At 44.0% G+C, this 13,158-nt stretch overlaps 1 protein-coding gene across 5 annotated transcripts in view; it reads left to right on the forward strand.

Annotated features, from left to right (window-relative positions):
* Positions 1–13,158, forward strand: part of RABGAP1L (RAB GTPase activating protein 1 like) — a 224,452-nt gene that overhangs the window by 178,244 nt on the left and 33,050 nt on the right. Inside the window, exon 1 of one of the 5 annotated variants that reach the window (XM_039730180.1) lies at positions 11,248–11,424. The exons of the other annotated variants lie outside the window; for them this stretch is intronic. The gene's annotated coding sequence lies outside the window, so the exon portion shown is untranslated. Of the gene's footprint in view, positions 1–11,247; positions 11,425–13,158 lie in introns of those variants that run through there. 5 annotated transcript variants of the gene reach the window in all.

Here is a 13,158-nt window from a genome sequence, read left to right on the forward strand (position 1 = left end):
CAGGGCTGGTTGTGGGCTGGGCCAGAGCCCATCTCTTGTTTCACTGCTCTCATCCATCTCTCTCTCCATCCAGCAGCGTCTCCTCTGGTGGCTGAGTCTCTAATGGGAAGGAGCAGCACATTTATAGATCCAGCACTGGGCTGGGAGCTCACATAGGGGTTTGTCAGGAGCCCAGGCTCCCCTGGGAACAGCCAAGAGTCCCTCTCTATTTTCCTTTAGTCTTTATTGTGTCATCCACAGAATGTCAGTAATGATCCTGTGTGGCAGAAGGGCTTTGCCACGCAGTGTTTGCAGGGTCCCTGTTTAAACAACACAACTGTTGACCTGTATGACTTGTGGATTTTCAACCTTTGATCCATCATGCAGGAATATTATACAAGATTATATACTGCCATAGGAATTTGGGGGGAAACTGCTGGAAAGGTGAAAAAACCTGGGAAATGTTCAAGTCCCTGATGTAAGGGGTTTCACACACCTGTACTCACTGATGAGGGCTGGAGTGAAACAAGAACCTGTTGTGAGGTTACACAGGTCTGGGGTTTGTGTTTGTTCCCTTTTTGTTGCTGTTATGATATAAAGTGAACTGTAAGGATTAGGAAGAGAATATAAACATCTGTGCTCTGGGACACTTCTCAGAAACATCACTAATGATGGCTCTTAATTTTTTAATGTTCCTCACCTTGCACTAATGGACTTAAACCGGCATTTTATGCTGAAGGCAAGTTTGTTGCCATTAGAAAAGGAGGAGGCTTGTCTGCTCCAGGAGTGTAAGAACATACAGCACCTGTAATGGAGGAAAGTACTAAGCTTTTATTCTTGTGACCTTGTCCAAATAGGATGTAATTACAATATAATTCAATTCTACCAGTCTGGAAACCATGGCAGTTGACATAAAGTGACATTTCAAGAGAAATAGGCATGTGTTTTAGTACATCTCTTTCAGTCTCCTAAGCATTATTGATGCTATTTGCTCTTCCTGCTTCCCTTGCTCCACTCTTAATACACAATCAGAACACAAGATTCTGGAAAATGTGCAACAGTGGATCATAGTTAACCTTGTAAATAAAATCCATTGTGCTGGAGAGTGATGTGAGCTGGTTGCTGTATGTCTGCTGTATTTGTGTTAATATAGCAGTACTTTTTAATCTCCTTGGAGAGGTTAAATCCTGGCATGAACACCTTCAGGGACTAATTTAGGAAGGCAGAGAATAAAATTCCGTCTGAATTTTGATATGGTCTTTGGTTCTCGTGACCTAAACCAAGACTCTCCTCCTTCAGTCATGGATTTTGCTCAGGCTCAGGGAGCACAAAGTTCCTCCAGGTGCTTGACTCTGCAAATACCCCAGAGATGGATGTGTCACAGCAGGATTTTGTCGTCCCTCGATCAGAGGAGGAAAAGCTGGAGCTGTGAGCTCAGGCACAGACAACTGCAGCCAGCAAAAAGGAAAAGTGAGAAGGTATTTTCCATCCATGTACTTCTCTAGCACTGGAATCAGATTATTCCCTGTATTAACTCTGTAGCATATAGGTTGTTTTGTGTGCACTAGGAATATCTCAGTGCAGTCAGTTATCTCTGTGTGTCTCTCCCTTCTGAGACTGGTCCTTACACCTTTGATGAGTCACTTAATAGGCTCATTAAGGAAATGGAGGGTATCTCATCTAAGTGTTCACTCACTGAGCCACAGTCGCCTTCCTTTCAACCCCAGACAAAGAGGGAAACAAAACATTGCCAAATGCATCTCTGTGTTCAGCTCCCAAGGACACAGAATTCATTTTTCAAGTTGTAAGGATTCAAAGCAGCCATCCTGCCCGATGCTATGTCATTTCCTGCCTATGGAACTGGGCATGGCTTCTAAACCCTCCATCCCATCACAGGAAAGATTAAGTGCTGTGATGGGGCACTCAGGAGGATAAAATGCAGGTGAGAAATTTCCCTGCTCCAAGTAAATTTGCTTCACTGGTAGCCCCCAGATGGTTTTCACTGTTGCTGAAGTGCCACAAAAGTATTATCTGTAAATAAGGATTACAATGAGTTATCACTGTGCAGTGTGTGTATAAAGCAAGGAGCAAGGCCAGTGTGTTTTCCCTTTGCTCCTCCTGTGGGATTCCTGGACAAGCTGCCAAGCCCCTCTGCTGACCCAGCCACCAGGTCCCACCTCCCTCAGTGATCATGTGCCACACAGGTCCCTGCTTGTGCCTTGCTGCCAGGATCCAGCTGCATGTAGCAGTGGATGATACACTCCAGGCCCAGATTAGGTGACCCAGAGAAATCTTTTATTCAGAACTCTCATTTAAATCCTTCATGAGATGTCCACGTGTTGTTCTTGCTGCTCTCATAGCTCAGCTCCCTCTAGTAGCTGCTGTCTGTGTAATGTTCCTCACGAGGCTGTTCCAGAAGGCTGGAGAAGCCAGAGTTATTACCTGCCCAGAATAAATGGGTTTGTATTGCTGAGATCCAGTTACTTAAAGATTCACAGGGTGCACATTCCTTTAGTGAATGCAGAGACAGCATGGTGATAAAACCTGAACATGCAGTGCTGGGGAATGTTTTAGGTAAGTGCCACTGAAAACATGCTCTATGGTCAGCTGGCACTAACATAGCCAGGGGAGTCCAATAGAACTGGGTTTGAGCTATTTAAGATGGTTAATAAGTAATTAACCCAGGAGGTGACTGTAACAGACATCATTTTAATCAAGATTGAATTATTGGTTTCCCAGGCGTGCTCTGGAATTTATCAGTTTGCTGGCAGGACAAAGCCTCTCAGCCACGTTAATTAACAATCCCTGCATTCAGGAACCCCTCCAAAAGGATGCCTACAGGATCAGATTCACCAGCTACTTCTCCTTTCCTCACTGCTGCCAGGAAAAGGCCACCTCCCCACATTTCCATTCAATTTGTCTTTAGCTGAAAAGATGCTGATTTCATGCTCTTTTACCCTGCAGCAGCTAGCCTGTTGCTAAGCGACCTGCAAGATACTGAAAAGGCCAGGGTCTGGGTGCTTTTTTTCAGCCCACTCCAATTCTTATTTATTTATTTATGCATCTTATTTACATAGCTAAACAGATCTCTTCACTACCGCAGAGCCACGAGGCTGCAGTTGCACCAGGGTGCCGTGACTGCATAGCTGCTTGTCCAGCACCATCCTCTGCCTTGTTTTTCTTATTCATCAACTGAGCAAACTTGTCAGGATATTTGTTGAGCTGGGGTGGCATCCAGGAGTGTAATGGAAGTCTGTTTTAAAGGCATAGCTGGCCATGGATTGCCTACCCGGCGTTTGGTCACAACAGTCCTTGATGGAAATAAAAAGGGTCAGAACAAAGATGGCTTTAAGCCACTTTTCTGCTTACTTTATTTCTGGCTGCTTTAATTTCAGCAGTGTCCACATTCCAGGCTTCTTGTAGCCTAACCAGCTCCGCTGAGAGCGAGGAGATGGTTATCAGCAGTGCAGGGAAGAGCCCTGCTGTACGGGCAGTTCTGCAGGACCAGCTGCATTTTTGTAGGGCGGGGTTGGGATCCCAGCCAGGGCACAGCTTTGTCTGAAAGTGTATCCAGGGCAGGAGCAGGCTGCTGATGGAGTGTGCCTGCACAGATAAACTGGCAGAGCATTTGTAGTGGCTACTTGTGGATAGTGGAGGAGAGCAGAGGTGTAATGAAGATGTTGCTGTGCCATTTGTTCCAGATGTGCTCCCCAAACCAGAGGAGCTGGAAGTGGTTGGTGTGCTGTTCCATCCTGCATTGCCCAGAGAGAAGCGGAGAGAATCAGTAACACTGATGGGAGCTTCTCACAACCAGGAAAGCATTAGGCAGGAATGTTGCACCATAGCCTGGCTCTGTTTGTCCTGTTTGTCATTCTTTGGTGAAAGCACTGTCACACTCCTCAGTAAAAACTTCAGAGACAGTTCAGAGCCTCTCAGAAGATTCAGTATTTTGCACCTCCTCCACAATACTGTAGCTTGAAAAAGAAGGGAGTGAATCCTGTAGATTTATTTGGAGCAAACAGGGACCAAACTGGTTTTTCCCCCTATTTTCTTTTTGTTTCACAAAGCAGAGCCAACATTCATGAAGCTCAGTCTCTGGACTATACTTCTTCAACAGAAGTTGCCTTTTGGGCCTCTCCTTACAGCCTTTGGCTGCACTACCTGACAGCTTCTTTGTCTAACTGCCGTAGTTTTCATTGTGGGATTCTTTTAGATAATTTTCTTTTTTTCTGCTTTGATGATCCAGCTATTATCTGACTCTCTGGAGAAGAACAGAGAGAAGGACATGAACACTTGGGTTTGTACATACAGTCCTGCAAAACAGGGGCACAAGGCCAGGTGCAATTTTTTTTTACATTTAAGTGAGATGTGGAAGGTGATATTTTAAGTTCAGATTTAATTTTCTTCTTATTTACTTTAAGCATTCAATTACCCATTTGGAAAGCTAAATTATATCTGAGTGGCTTGGCATGCTCATGATGTACTCTCATTTTTTCAAAATAGACTCTTGGTCTTGTCATTTATGACACATCTGTCACTGGGGTGTCCACTTCTTTACACCCAGAGGGGTGCTGATGGTAAAACCTTTGCTGACCAGCAGCTCCATGTAGTTTTTTAACACATCTGAGATTTCACAAGCCAAGCTGTACTGTTTGTGTCAGGTGTGGGTTTTGGTGCCATTGTTCACCCAGAGCTCAGGTGCTCTGGCAGGTGGGGAAGTCACCTCGTGTATTCTCAGCTGAACAAAGCTCAGGAGACTTGGTACCAGCCTGAATGCCCAGGAATAACTTCTACTGCCCTGAGAGGATTTCTCATTGGAAAGATGAATCAACATATCTTAATTGCCTTTGTTGGAGATAGGAAGAATAGTATCTTTCCTATGGGGAGATGTCAGAAAATCAGGGAACATGAGAAGATGTTCAACATCTTGAATTACACCCAGAAGCAGACAAGTGGCTGGGATGGGTGAGGATCTCTGCGTTTCTCATTCTGGCTCTTCCCACCTGGCACACTCAGCTGTCACTCTTGAACTTTCAGAGCTCTGGCAAAATGTGGGGTGGTCTGCAGTGCTGAAAAAGGGCAGAGTATCCCTGAGCTGACAGGGGCATTGCAGGAGACAGCTGCCCCGTGGCTGTGCTGATCCCTGACTTTGTGCCGCAGACTCTTGTTCTCTCTTTGGTGGTAGTGGGCCCAGCCAGCTCTCTACACCCTGAGGTAACTCTGAAAGATTCAGGAAAGCACAGGAATGCAAACAGTACTGATAAACAGGGCACCAGTTGTGCATTCCTACTGGAAAAATGAAAAAAAATTTAAAAGTGAGAAAAATAATCTTAGTATTGCCCAACAGAATATCCTGGATGTTTTGCCATGCATTGCTGATAAGGGATGGCCAAAGGCACTTAGAGACCAAGTTAGGGCATTGCATCTCCAGCTCAGAGTGGGCTTTTTTTCTTGCTGCTGTTATGTTTAATTAGGAGAGATAAGAAAATGACTCAGACCTGTTTCTGGTCTTTCTCAATTTCACAGTTCTAACTAGCATCAAGGATATTACCCTTTGGGTTTTAGTTTTCCCCATGAGAGACCTTCACCCTCATGTCAGACCGAGCAGTGTCAGGCATGTGCTCTGTCACAAGTGTCACCAGTGGGACTCACTTGTTTCACTCTCCTTAAAGCTGGGAGTGTCCAGTTAATATCCTGATAAATCAGTTGCCAGTCCTCAGGTAACTCTTCCAGTGCCAGGAGTGTTACTAAGTCCATGTGTATTTCTCTGGGAAGGTTCTGCAGAGAGAAATACCTACAGAAGAAAGATATTGTGTGGCATTTCAAAAAACAACCCTAATATCCTTTTCAGCTATGATTCTATGTCTGAGAAAGGTGGTCAAATCCTTCACTGCTTTCAAAGAGAAATGATTTTTAAAGGTGTCCCTGCTCATTGCAGCAGGGTTAGACGAGGTGATCTTTAAACATCCTTTCCAAATCGTTCTGTGACAGAGTAATTGGAAACAGTTATTCTGTCACCAATGAGAGAAGGACATCTATAACCTTTCAAACCATTATGTAGGTACCTGGACGTACATGACATATGAAATTCACTGTAGACATCAGCATAGCTTTTCTTTTTCAAGTTTGTTATTACTTTCTTGTGAGCTGGTTAATTTTCTTTCATTCACTTTCCAAATAGTGAAACTAATTATGGTGATCATATAAAATATGTACTTTGGAAATACATTAAGGAATTTTATGGTGATAGAAGTCTCTTTTGAGAAACTTTTTTTGCAAACCATTCTAAATTTTATTGCCTCCTTTGTTTTTCTTTGTTTGATGGGGTTTTCTTCCTTTACATCAAGCAGAAACTTGCTCTCACTCATTACCAGCACTTCCCTTGCATTTTGTGAAAAACAGATTTTGCACAAACACTTCCTCTACATGAAAGACATACTAAAAAATTAAGTACAGATTAGAAATTATGGCTCAATTTTGTCTCTAAATATAAACTTCTAGCTGGATGTTGAGAGGAGTCAACAGGAGCACTGGGGGTGAGGGAGCTTCTGAGGGAGCTCAGCCCTTGCACTTGCCCTCAGCTTAAGCAGCACTTTGTGCCCAGCCTGAGCACGTGGGTACAAGGAGAAAATGTCCTCCTGCCCTGTGGACATCTGTGCTGAGCTGGAGCAATCCCTTGTGTTGGTATTCTTTTAGGGAGTGGCTCATTTCTTTTAGTTGAGGTGAGTATCTTAGTAGTAAGTAATACAAGACCTATAGTCGAGATTTTAAATAAAAGACAAGATTGGAATAAGCCACGTGGGGAGGGTAGAAAAATACATGGAAATAGCTCTGGTCTCTGAAGAAATATCTGATTATCACATAGAGCTCTTTGATAACTGGTGGCAGCATTTGCCTTCTCTGCCCCTCCATACATACCATTTGAGCTCTTAAAATAAGCTTATTAACAGTCAAATCAAGACAGAGTAATCTTTAAATCACATGTAAATACAGAAGCTTTTCTCATTGTGTAATACTGAAGCATTTAAATGTAGATGCAGATTTTCCCAGTGGGAGACGAGATCAGCACAGTTAAGTACTGGAATAGTTTGTCTCCCAAATCGTCTTGTGAGAACAGAATTTCCCTTTCACTGTACTGGAAGATGATGAATAGGGATTTAGGGGCAGAGGATTATGTGGGGTTTAGATTAGTGGATACTACTGGTAGTCTTATACAGCTGATCAGCTTGCATGGTCCTGATCTTCCTTTCTCCCCTGGAGCTGACCTGTGCAAATTGCCAGGGAATTTGTCCAGGGGAGTACAGAGGCGTAGCTGCTTTCTGCCTTTCCTAGCAAATGGGTCAAATACCTTCCCTGTATCAGCTGGCTGCTTGTTACCTTTGGTATCAACATCTGCCAGCAAGTGCTGCTCACTGGATGTTTTTGGGCTGCACTCAGTCCTGTGAGCTCCAAGTTACTGCCCTGATTTTTAACTCCAGCATTGAGGAACATGCCACTCTCCTGGAAGGTGTCAGTAGTTTGTACTTTTAATGCAAAATGCATGAAATGATCTCATTTCAGAGTCACCAGGCATGCCTGAGTCTAGACTGTGTCTCACAGTCACGCTGCCTGCTAAACCTCAGGGAAGGTGCCTGGACTGGTCTGCCTGGTTTAGCCCAGCTTGGCTGACACCATGTGCCATTTCCTGCTCACCCACATCGCTTCAGTCTTAATTACTCCTTATCTCATCTTTCAAGCAATCATAGGGCAGATTTATTTTTTGTTTTGGGAATATGCCATTACCATTGTGCTGTTTCCATATAGAAATGTCTCAGCTTTCCCTAAGGGCTCCTGTGGGATTGATGAGCAGAGGATGTGCTGGGGTCCTGCTTTTTTCTTCCTATTACTTAACTACAAGAATTTCTCATGGCATCTGGCTCTCCAGCCTTTCCTTCTTTCCCCCTTTTTTTTTTTTCTTTCCTTGTCTCAGACTGAAGGTCAGGTGCAAAGTGATAGTAAAGATACTACAATCTGACCTGAAGCAGGGCACTTCAGGTCATCTAGGTAAACATGTCACTGCATTCTCCCTGTGCAGCATGGCTGGTTCAGCACTGGAGCAAACTTGACAGACAACCTCAGTAATAGTACAGCTTAGAGTTTTGCATTTTCCATTGTTTTTACCTTTATTAGTCTTCCTTAGGGACATAGGTAAGGACTATTAACCCCTCTTTGGGAAGAGAATGAAAAACATGGAGAGATGTATCTGCTGGAATCCTGGGCCCTGTATTTGTCTCTGTGTGACAGATGTTGCTATTTAATGCTATTTAATGTGCTGATTAATGTTAATTAGTATCTTTTGTTTGCTGATCATCTGCTGTAAGTGAAAAGACAGCAGGCTATTTGGTTGAAATCCCTGAATCAACCTGTACTGAAACCAGGCCAGAAATCCATGTAAATCGTTGTAAGGGCAAAGCATCCCTATACAGCTCTTATGCTAATTTCCTTGGATAATATGCTTGACCCATTTTGTTTTCTTTTCAATACCAAGTGAAGTGATAAATGCAACAAGTTTAAAATACATTTCACAGGTAGTGTTGAGTTTGTTATGGAATTTAGCTCTAAGTGGCATTTCTGTGGTGTAAATGCCATGCAAGCGTTATTCGGTTCTTGGATGAGTAGCCCCAGGGAATATCAGAGACATTTGTAATGGCAAAGGTTGTTAATGTTTGCCCATTCAGCTGTTGAGGGGTGATGATTTGGCTCGGAGAGCACAGGTTTAGGAGGCACTGGCCACGGCTGTGGGACAGGTGGAGGAAGGTCCCTGGTACCTGGCCCTGCTCTGGAGCTGTCACTTCTCTGAGCTGAGGAGTTGAGTGGTTTGTGGATGTCTGCTGTCATGGAACTGGAAGGAGATTAAAAAAGAGAAGGGGTGACACAGGAGACAGGTGGCAGAAGCCTGCTGTTTTTCAGGAAATTATGCTCCAAGGCAGATGAGGAATTTTTGCCTGTTCCTTCTGCATGATTTCTGTGGTGTTCTCACTACTCCAGACTGTCCTGGCCCACTTAGAGGGCATAAGGCTGGAGGAGAGTTTGCCAGTTGGGGAGCTCACTGGTACCACCCCTTGCTTTCCCAAACAGGAAAAAAAAAAATACCCTATTTTGAAAAAAAAGAAAAAAAGCATGGGGAAAGAGGAAATATGCTCAGTTCAATTTGTAATATAAAGTAAATACAAAGTATTCCCTAAATGCCCTGTAAAATCTGTTTTTTCAACGGCCAACAGTTGGAATTTTCAAAAACTAACACTAAGAATCAGTATTCCTTTACTTGCTATCAATACTGGCTCAAGGATGTCTGGTTCTTTCCTTGTTCCTCTGTCACCTATCACACCATAGCTCCTTGTGGGGCTAAGCAATAAAATCCACTGATTGTTCAGTTGGAGTTCTGTGCTGCCTTTGCCACTGGAAAAACATGAACAAGCAAAAAGTCAGTGCTACTGTAACCCAGATTCTCAGCAGGCAAGGAAGTTTGTGAAGCAAAATATTTCTGGCAGACAATTCACATCTGAAGGAAGCCTAGCTGGAGAGAGGAAATTACTTCTATTGCCCTTAGAAAAAGTAATAGTGGCAGAATAGAAAAGATGGATGAAAACGTAAAGTAAAAATGTGAACTTAATAAATTAAAAATCAAAAGAGGTTCATGAATTCATTTTAAAAGGTTCAAAATAATCTGGAATGGACTGAGCTGAATAATGAGTATGCACCTGTAGGCTGGAGTCCCAGCTATGCTGCTGTTTAATCTTGTTCATGTTTGTGTGGTTTTAGAAATGAAAAGAGGCAGATTTATTTTCGGCACGCCTTATTTAGCTGTAGTTCTAAGTTACGTAAAACCTGAAATGAAGAGGAAATTTGACCCAAACCCTTAAGATTTCAAGTGCTAATAACCACCTCGGTGAGGAACAGAGCAAAGACACAGAACAGAACTAGCTGAGAATAAGCTTAGAGATGCCCAGGGAGTGAGCTCCAGCAGGCTGGGCAGGGATTGGCTGGACTGCCCTTTTCCCTTTGGAGTTTTGGGGTGAGGCTGATAAAGAGTTTTACTTTCCTTCTTTAGAGATCATCTATAGGAACAGTGCGGAAGAAAATCCTTACGCAGCAGTTGTTGGAAAGCACGAGTAGCTTTTTGTGTGGCATGCGGATTTGGGGAGGCTGGGAGAGGGAAATTTGGGTATTTGGCACCATAAAATGAAGATTCTCCAGCCATGAGTTCTTCCCTATGTCGGGCTACACAGTTCCATTGAGGGGGAGTGCATCACCTATGTGTCAGGAATGCCTCAGCAATTCCAGCCACGCTGACCTCTGCCACCACTGGGAGAGCACATTCCCTGTCTCCAGTGGGATGGCTTTGCTGGCTTCAATCTGCAGAAATGAGTTTACAGTTGTGCCTGCTTTCAAACCAGGAGCAAGCTAATTGGGAGGATTTGCCCCTGTAAGTGCATGTGCTAAAGCACATCAAGCCCAGATTTTTCCACACATTTGGAGAATTATTTTAGGAGAAACACAGGTGCATACACCCACTTCTTTTGGGGAAAAAAAATAGGCCATGCTAATTTGACATTTTAAATAATAAAAATAAATCTTGGAGAAGCAATCACGGATCAGTCAGAGCCTGGAAATTGCATTTCTGGAATGGTGCAGGTCATTCCTGAGAGCCATGGTGACTTTGCATTCCAGCATCACGTGGGATCCAGAAGCATGTCTAAAACTGGAACAGAGTTCCAGTTTCTGCTGCTTGGCAAGCCTTTGTGGGTGAGAAGAGAACAGAACTGTGTGTGTGATCCACAGAGTTTCACTTGTAACCAGGTGGTTTTCTCTTGCTGGATGTGTCTGAAAAAGCCCTTCCTGTGGGTTCAGAATTACAAGAAGAGCTGATACTATCATTATTCATTCCCATTGGGGGAAAAAGACATGTAAACTTATCTTGAAGACTGCCAAATGCCATTGCAAGTGCTCTGAAAGGGGTTTTATGTTTCCTTCTCTGAAGACGGCTGTGATCTTCCCGGATTCATTAATGCATGAGAGGCAAATCACAGAAAAGGCCTTTGTGTTCCTGGAGCTGGTGGCAGGAAGGGAGCGCTTCCCAAGGAGCTGCACATACCTCACTTCCCTGTCTGTCAGAAGATCCTATCCCTGTCAGATAGCAGCAAGACATTCCTGGGGGTGGAGTGAGAATGAATTTATCTTGGGAGTGAGCAGGATTTTGCTTTGCTAGGAGAGCTGGTTTGCTCAATTCAGGAATTTTCCGTTCACCTCTATTAACCATCGGCATAAAAATCCCAACAACTGCAATTAGAGCTCCTTACCTTAACAAGTTCACAGTTTTCTGCAGCTCACCTGTCCTTCTGCTGGCTCTCCTCTGTCTCCTGACTGCTTGGTTGCACCGCTTCTCCAAAAATTCCTGCTTTAGAGGTAGGCTTGCACAGCTGTGTTGTGGAGGGGGCTGCGTTCCTGGTCCTTGAGGAAGGATGCTGCAAGGTAGATGAGGTGTTAGGCAGAGACCCGCTCTTTGCTCTAAGGAAATACGAATCTTCTACGTGGGTTTTATTGTCTTTTGGTAGGTTATTCATCACTTCACCAGCCAAAAAGGCCAGAGAGGGGAAGGCTCTGTATGGAGGGGCTGGGAGGAGCGTGTGGTGTGGCCTGGGGAGGTGGTGGAGGGCACCTGTGCTTGCCCTCTCCCTTCCAGCTACTCTGCTGTGAGCAGGATGCAGTTGTGTCTGGCTGGATGTGTTTGCTTCGGTCAGTTTAATTCAAAATATTTCATTTACCTAGCTTGATAGTTATAATTTTGTGTGCTGATTCACTAGACAGCACAGGCTGTTATCAGGGAGGTAAAATGCAGGATCATAGGGATTTGCAGGCAGCTCATCTTCATTAGCTTGAAACAACTGAAAAACATTCTATTTAAAGAGATGCATCAGCTAACGTCACAAATCAGTTGTTAGTTCTTGCAATTGCTAGTTAGAACATGCCAAAATTATAAGCCCTTTGTTATGAATAGGTATGAGAATTACTGAACTAATTATACAACGATATGCAGATGTAGTTCTGTTAAATAATTGTAACCACTCTGTCTAAAGAGGAAAAGAAAAAGGCAGTTCTGGTCCATAATTCCTTATAAATGGAAATGCCTGTTGGCTAAACCAGAGGAGGGGTTCGACTAGCTGCAGCTGTGGAGTATGTTTGACAATTTGCATTCCCCACCTCCTGCCCTTATTGCAGAATTAAACTGGTCTTTCATTAAGGTGGCAGTGTTTGCTGTTACACCACCTGCGCCTACCTGAGCGTTCCAAGGTAATGCCAACCCCAGCCGGAGCCCCTGGCGCGGGTGCCAGCGGGTGGGAGGGATGTGGGCAGGGACCCGCACCGGGAGAGCCCGGCCAGCTCGGAACTCGCTCCTCGGGAAGATCCCAAACCCCCCAAGGCAATGGAGCTGGGGAGGAAGCGGCGTTTAAAGGCTTCAGAAAACCTGAGCTGGGTTTGGAACAGCAGGTAGGAATTTTCTGCAGGTGACACGGAGAGCCACCTTTTCGCTACCCGGGCTGGAATCTGAAGTCTTTCTACTGCAGGAATTAATTAATTCGTTGGAAAAAACTGCCTTTGAAGAAAAACAAGGAAAGAATGAACTGTAGGTGCGTTTCAAGGGCAAAATATCTTTCTTCATTCGGCAAGGGTTAAGCATGATCAGAATCTGCTTTAGTCTCAAGAGTTTAACCTCAAGTGCTGCATTTTTTGTTTGCCATAAGCCTATTAGAACTTTCTGTTTCCTAGCAATAACATGTAATTTCTCCCCACTATATAAGTGGAAGAGAAGTTAAGGTTTTAATCCTGCCCGCTAGAGCTGTTGCTCAAGTTTCCTATTCAAATGCAAATAGCACCTGGTGCTATTTAGATAGCTGCAATCTTTGATAACGATACTCCAGGAAGAGAGGAGAAAGAAAGCAAGGTGGGTCTGACTACTCATTCTGGAAAGCACGAGTTTAACCGTATGCCACACCAACCTGCACTGGACATTTCTATCAGATTTTTTGCATCCAGAACGGACTCTTTTTGGAGACAAATGGATGGCCGGAATGATTTCTGTTTCTTGAGCAGGTATGATTTTTCACCAGGAAGAAAAGGCTTCCAGAGAAGATAAAAATG

Source organism: Passer montanus, unplaced genomic scaffold (assembly GCF_014805655.1).
Source record: "Passer montanus isolate IOZ18808 unplaced genomic scaffold, ASM1480565v1 scaffold71, whole genome shotgun sequence".
Lineage (NCBI taxonomy): Eukaryota > Metazoa > Chordata > Aves > Passeriformes > Passeridae > Passer > Passer montanus.